This window comes from Lissotriton helveticus, chromosome 10, assembly GCF_964261635.1.
Source record: "Lissotriton helveticus chromosome 10, aLisHel1.1, whole genome shotgun sequence".
NCBI classification, from domain to species: Eukaryota; Metazoa; Chordata; class Amphibia; order Caudata; family Salamandridae; genus Lissotriton; species Lissotriton helveticus.
Window position 1 is genome coordinate 1,044,241,239 of NC_136071.1, and position 7,882 is coordinate 1,044,249,120.

Sequence of the window (7,882 nt, forward strand, 5' to 3'; positions counted from 1 at the left end):
ATTTCATTATAAAAAATATGTACATTAAACTAATTACTTTTTTTAATTAAATTAAATTAATTACAATTTTTATTATATTTACATTTATTAAATAGATATAATTTTATTAAATTAAATTAATGACAATTTTTAAATGTTTTTTAATTAAATTATTTTAAAAAATTTAATTACAATAAACTAAATAACATTTAAAAAAAAAAGTCAACTTACCTATATTTACGATGTAATGCCATGCGTTGTAATAGCATCTGCGATGTAATACCATGCATTGTAATGACATGCGTTGTAATGGATCCCGCGTTGTAAAATCTGCGTTGTAACGGAATGCGTTGTAATACAACGCGTTGTAATGACACCAATCCACGCTTTGCCCATTATTTTCAACAGCCCCGTGTGGCTCTAACATTGGCATATTTGTTTGTATGGGCTAGTGAGGGCCCCTGTCGCAGTTTTTCTGATTCACAGCTGCCCAGCAAGTAGTGGGCAGCTGCACCATTTAGGTTTCCTTTCTAGGGACATGTCTTTGGACTCAGGAGTGAGTCGCACTCCTTCGCCCCTACTTTGGCCATCCACAGCTGCGCAGCACTTAGTGCCAGCTGCAGCGTTTAGGCCCTGTTCTTGTCCTCAGCTGCCCAGCAAGTAGTGGGCAGCTGCAACATTTAGGTTCTGGCGCAGTGGGGCAACCTGGACCCTAATGTGATTTGTGTACTAGAGTGAGGTGCTGCTAGGAAATGTATTGTTATAGTATGTTTTGCGCACCCCGTGTTTTATACCTCTAAACTGTGGTTTATGATTATGAGGTTATGTTGCATTCCAGGTGGTTATGCTAGTGAGATGGTACCCCACTCTGTGCTTAACGCTCCTACATATGTTATCCTTAGGAGGTAGGGTCTAATGTGTTTAGACTAGTGAGGAGATTGACTACTGTATTTATACTGGTTAGGCCTAATGTGATTTATGCGTAATGGGCAATGCCTTTATGCCTGTGATACCGCTAAATGTGCTCATGCTTAGGAGGTTGTTTTGCCTAGTATAGTTTATACTAGTTAGTTATGTGCCCCTGCGTGATCTATGCCTATGGTGATTAGTATTGCGTAGCGTGTACCTACCTTTTACCAGTGGTTACTGGTTGTGTTCTACACTTGTTATTTTGTGCTACACTTATTCTATCTTCTAGAAGTGCTATTTCTGCTAAGTGTTGATCCTGACAGTGGCCCACGTGGCCCTGTCCTGTGTAAATAATCCCGTGTGAATATTGCCCATGCCAGTTGGCACAATGTATATTGTGTGATTACTATCTGAAGTGTTTTGACAATACAAAAGTTATTTTTATGTAACCTTGTGTATAGTTCCTTTTGTAGTGTGCCTGGGATGTTGTTGCTGTGTGCGTGTGCAAATGCTTTACACATTGCCTCCGGGATAAGCCTGTCTGCTCGTGCCAAGCTACCAAGGGGGTGAGCAGGGGTTATCTTTGGCGTGTAACTCCCTTTCCCTGACTATAATAATAATAATAATAATAATCCACATTTGTAAAGCGCACAATCACCCGTAAGGGTCTATAGGCGCTGGGGGCGGTCGGGAAGATTAAGCGAGCTATTGCCCAGAGTCACATGGTGCTGGGCTAACCTGCCGCCGGAGCCGGGGATCGAACCGTGAACCCCAGATTCCAGCGTCAGTCGCCCTGGCCGCAGCGCCACACCTCACCCACTAGACTAGAGTGGTGGTTTCTGCCTGGCTTTGGCGCAAGTCTTATCCAACCAGAAATCCCAGTACTAACATGCCCGTTTCGGAATCGCTTTTAGTGCTCATTCGACCATGACAGAGTTGTTATTCTATCGCCCCCTGGGCCAGCTAAGGAGTTCAAATCTGCTCCTATTGATGTCACCAGTATTCTGGCAATGAGTGTAGCAAATTTCAGCATTTTGGGAGACCTTAACATGCCTTTTGACCTCCAGCATGATAATGAAATTGACAGCTTGCATGCAAACCAATTACTTCAATAGGTTTCAGGCCATACCCATATTGCCAGTCAGTTGCTGGACCCCGTCTTTTCTAATAACATGCAGTTAGTGGTGGCCCTCTCCGACGACTCCACGCATGACTCCTCCAAATTTAGGAGCGGTCTGGTGGCAGTCGCGGAGTGGATGACCACCATCTGCCTCCAGCTTAATGCCAATACATCTGAGGTGGTGCTGGTGGGGAGAGACAGGGGACTATGAAGTGAGCAATGGTGGCCCATCACCCTTGGTAGTGCACCCACCCCTAAGGCGGTGGTAAAACACCTAGAGGTATGAATGGACTCTACACTCAGCTTCCAGGATCACATCAAGAAAGTGGCCGGCACCTGCTTCAGCCTCCTTTGGGGACTTAGGCCCCTGCTGGGGTTTTTCGATCCACCCCCGTCAGTTAATTGTTCAAGCAGATATCTTATCTAGACTGGATTATGCCAGCTCGCTCCTCCTAGGGGCTAATCAGGCAGAGGTAGTGCGCTTGCAGCGAGTTCAAAATGCTGCAGCCAGAGCCCAGCCAAATTGTGGAGCTCCCTGCCCTTTCAGATTCGCAGTCTGGATAGCCTGCTGGACTTTCGAAAAGCCATTAAGACATACCTTTTCCCTGTGGCCAAGGTTCCCCTCTCTATGTTCACTACTTTCAGTGCTGGGATGCCTAGATGTTAGCCTCAATGTTCCACTGCTGTTAGCGCCGGGATGCTTTTACACTGAGGCAGCTGTGTGCTACATAAGCCTAGTTAACATTAACCTTAACACTATATTCAATCTCATGTGCCTCCTAGGATTAGGAATATATTTATCCTAATCCTTATCACTTTAGAACGAGATCTCATAGTCGATACTGTGTAACTCGATGTGTACATGCAACATGGCCAGCAAATCAGGGCTAGTATTTGTAATGTGTACACTATTGCCTTTTGTGCCATGTCACCAGTGGCAGCTCCTCAACTAAGGCGGAGGAGTGTCTCCCCAATGAACAAAAGGAAAAATAAAATGATAATAACTATTGTTATTATCAATATAATTTTCCTATTTCAGTGATGTGCTCTTGGGCGGGGTTGGCCAGACCAGGGGGAGCAGTGGTTTACACTTCCTAAGTGCTCATGACTGCTTGACTCTCCCTCTTCGGCTGGCCAAACAGTCCTGCACACTATGCATCTTCCCCACCATGCTACATTACACAGCCTGGTGAGGAACATGCAAAGCCTCTACTTCCCCATCTGAGCACCGAACCATGGCACTCAGACCATTCACAACACTGCATTGCAGCATTGTGAATGACTCAGGAGAACTTGGCAGCATGGGGGTTTCCTGATGCCGGCCAGGGCTTCAGAAACAAGGAAGATGACAGAGGATGGAGGAGAGGAGGCAGCCTGCCGTTACTGTAAGTGTTTTTTATTCCCTGATTCCCACCCCACCACCCAGGTCCGGTAGCAAGCGGCGCAGCATGTCACACCTTAAAATGGGCAGAAACAGGAAGAGTGCACTCTTTCACAAGCAGTTGCCCTTCAAATGGGTGCAGATATCCCCCTTCATGTGGGTGCAGGTATAGACTACTCCCCATGCTGGGGAATGTCTGGGGAATATGTGTGACCCTGTTTTACCCCTTAAGAGGGCTGTTCTAAGGGGGTCACTTGTTAGGGGTGCACTATCAGTGCACATCCTTAAGTATTATTTTCCTCTTTGCCTGCATGCATAATAAGGCAGGGGCTCAGAGGCAAAGAGTTTGCCTCATTTTCATGCAGCCCCTCCTGCATGCAAATAGGGAAATGCCCCATTTAGCTTTGCTGCCATTTTGTGTGCACTAGTGCTATTTGAATTATCTGAATTGTGCAATACTACGTGCTCAAGAAATTTGCCTTGCACGCTTAATGCAAGTCCAAGGCTCTGAATGCGATACCTCCCCGGGCAAAGTTTTTTGTGGTGGTAGTGTATAATCATTGGAATAGTTTCCACACTTGCCAGCAAGGTGTCGGCTGAAATATGAGAAAGTGTTTTCTAGTTTTACTAGACCTGCCAGCCTTAGCGTAGTGTTCCCCCCAAACATTTTGCCTACCTTCTCCGTTTTTGCTGATCTCATTTATGTTGGCCTTAGAATTCTGTGCGCTTTATCACTGCTAACCAGTGCACATGCTCACTCCTTAAAACATGGTAACATTGACTTGTCCCGAATTGGCATATTTAATTGACTTATAAGCCCCTATTAAAGTACTACTATATGTACACATGGCCTGTAAATTAAATGCTACTAGAGGGCCTGCAACACTTATTGTGCAACCCACTTAAGTAGCCCTTTAAATATGTATCAGGCCAGCTATTGCAGTTTGTGTGTCCAGTTTTAAAGTGCCATTTTCAATTTGTCAAGATAAACCTTTTGCCAGGCCCAAACCTTTCTTTTTAATACATAGTAGGCCCTGGACAGTCCAGATGGCAGATTGCAGTGTATTTTAAAAGTTGGGCAAGTACATGTCCTGGTAGTGGAAAACTCTTAAATTTCTTTTCGTCCTACTGCAGGACCTACTCTCCCATAGGATAACATTGGAGTTACATTATTACATTTGATAAGTGGTAACTTCCAAATGGTAACAGACAACCAGATCATGTTTGGTGTCTTTGGAATTTTAATGGATTTTAAGATACAATTTTGAAAATGCAACTTTTAGAAAGTCAAAATGTTCCTGTGTTAGCCTTAACCTCACACAATAGAGAAATTATGTCTGCCTGGATGAACCACCACTGGCAGAATGGAAGGGCGAGCCCTACTAACACTTGAATAGGCTGTGTCCCGCCCCTGTAGTTAGTCTGGAGCCCCACTTCAAAAAAGGCAACTGTTGTAAATATTGGACCTCAAACACCAACTCCTCAGTACACTTCTGGACCCGTGGAGACTCTACCTGAAAGAAGAACTGCTGTGCTGCTGAAATGACTGCCACACTGCTGGACTGCTGCCCTGCTGGACTACTGCCTTGCTGGAGTGCATCCTTGCAAGATTGCTGCCTTCCTGTCTGAATCAGAGGGATTTGGACCTGCGCCTGAAACCAGGACTCCCAAAGTGACTGCAGGGGCTAGTCTGCTGGCTTTTGTTCAGAGACACAGGGACATTACAGGCATCCAACCACCTGGGCCAGCACCTAGATCCAGCTGGATAAATCCCCTAACCCCAAAGTGGTACCCATCAGGTCCTGGACACTTAATGTAGCCTCAGATAGGCTAAATTGAAGTTTGCGGGGTCTTCTTGACCAAACCCATTGGTGCTGACACTTTGTCATTCAGACAGGCTGCCAACATGAAATTCCATCCACCAACCCTTCTGCAACAGCATCAACTGCTTGCAGGGAGTGCCACTGTGAAGCCCTGGCCTAACTGTTTGCGATGACAACAGGATCTTTGCACTATATCGATGCCCATCTATGATGCCAGGCCTGCTCTTTGTGCTACATCAATGGCCATCCGCAACACTGCCCTGCGCCTCACAGCCACTTCCACTGTGAATGTAACTCTTTGCTCTAGGCTGAAAAAGTAACTTTCAGTGGGACAAACCTGGTCCATGTATCCAACCTGCACTCTGTTGCGGTCATCCTGAGCTTGTGACTTTCTGTTGACCTCGCATGACCAGATAGCTACGAGTGGCACTTTGGGCTTTTTTTGGTGCTATTTCTACTTAAATCTTTGGAATTGCTTATCTCCGGTTCTACTAATTGGATTTTTGTCACTTTACTCTTGTTTTATATACTAAAATGTACTCTTATTTTTCGAAATTGGTGTAGGAACCTTTTTGTTGGAGTGTTCTCATTTTATTACTGCTTGAAATGTTGCACAAATACTTTACAATTGCCTTTAAGTTAAGCCTGACTGCTCTGTGGCTAGCTACTAGAGGGTTGGCAACAGGTTAATTTGGAGGTTTCGCCCATTTATCCACGCATTGCGGACCCCAGGAACGATCCGGATGGCCTGCTTGCACCCTCCAAGTTTCTGGAGGGAGCGCCCACGGAGCCTTTACCAACATGGCCACTGGTTCGGCAGAGATGCATCGCTGCTGTGGAGTCTGAGCTGGCGGCTCTCCCCCCTCCGCCCGGGAGGAGTGGTGATTGTGGCATGTAGCCTGCGAGGAACGGCTCCAGTGTAATCCATGGCTGGTAAGCAGAGCCTGTGGAAACCGGAGCCTGCAGTGAGTGATGGCGGTCCTGCGATTTAACCCTGGACATGCCTACCCTCCAGTCCCGACCTATATTGCTTGGTACACCGCAGCCCCTTCCGGAACATACCCACCCCAGGCCCCCAGAGAACACTCTTTATCCGAGCGGCCTGTCCCACCACGGACTCTCATGGACTTCTTTACTTTTTCTTTTGTCCCGGCTGCCATTTTGCTGCTGCTCTCGGACACTTTTCTTTGGACCCCGACTCAAGTCAAGTCAAGTCAAAATGTATGTTTATTATGACCGTAGTCTTTAAACAAAGCAGTGAGCATTACACAGTAAGGGGTGTAAACAATAAATACCTATACTTATTTTTAAAATGTTATTCTTTAAAAGACAGTTCTATAATTCATTTTCAAGTACAAATTCCATTTCTAAAACACTAAGCACCAGTTAAAAGGTTCAATACCTAAAAACATGTTATAAAAAGTTTAAAACCTATTCAAGTTCATAACGTTGTGCAAGTTTCAAAGAAAACAAAGAAGAAAGAAGAGAAATTCATACAGTACTACATGATTCCTTGGGCCACCATGCACTCTGGGCCACCTTTAAGAATTTCCCTAGGGCAATCACAATATCGATGGAGGGTATTTCTGTTAAGAGGCTGGCTGCCTGCCTCCTCGTTTTTATTTCATATTTTAAGAAGACCGGTCGCAGCCATAGTTTCCTCTGCTCCAGGAGGAACAGGCAGTCCAATAGAATATGCGGCCAGTCCCCCTTGGTTCTCAACCTACACTTACAACAGCCATCATGGTCAAGCATTTTGGCTTTAAGCTCTTTATTTATTATCCACGGGTTAATACCAGTTCGACACCTCAGGATCCCTTGCCTGAACCCTCGGTTAGGGAGTCTATCGAGGTAGGGGAACCAATTTTCATTGGACCAGGCTTCCAACATGTGCGTCACTGATTTTTTATTTGTTAGATAGCCTATGTCAGTTGCTTTAGAGACTTCCTTCCCCCTTTGCTTCAGCTCCCCTTTAGTACTAAGGATCCGAAGCGTTTCTTGGTCCCAATCAATCTCCAAAGCTTTGCAAATTCCTTTCAGTTTGTCCCTACAACTTTTTGCCCATTTTAGCTCGCTTCTCAGTATTTCATTGCGACACCAACATGCTACTTTTTGGTTTTCAGGGTCTTCCAATCTCTTCCAAAATCTAATCACCGCCATCTGGGTTTGAATTTTCCAGGATTTTGTTGCTATTTCTAACCTGATGGCTTGTATCATTGAGGATTTAGGAAGGGATAAGAGTCTTTTTAAGCAGTTCCCCTCTAACACGTCCCAGGATCCCTTACCGCTCAAATAAAGGATCTCAGCGCCATATAACATTTGCGAAGGTATCATTGCTTCAAAAGCTCTCAGCATAGGTCGGTGTGACATCTCTCCATATACCCCATTAAATCTTTTTAAGCCACATATGGAAGAGAGTGCCTTAGCTTTTTGGGTATCCAGATGGGAGTTCCAATTTAAAACTCTATCGAACCACAAACCCAGATATCGATATTCATTCACATTTTCCAGTTTGAGATCACCTATATACCATGTAAATTTGCTTATCTTTTTCCCGAAGCAAAGGGTTTTGGTTTTATCTAAATTAATTGTTAATAATTTACTGGTACAATATGTATGGAAAGCGTTAAGCTTCCTTTGTAGGCCCCTCTCGGTCTGGTCTATTATCAC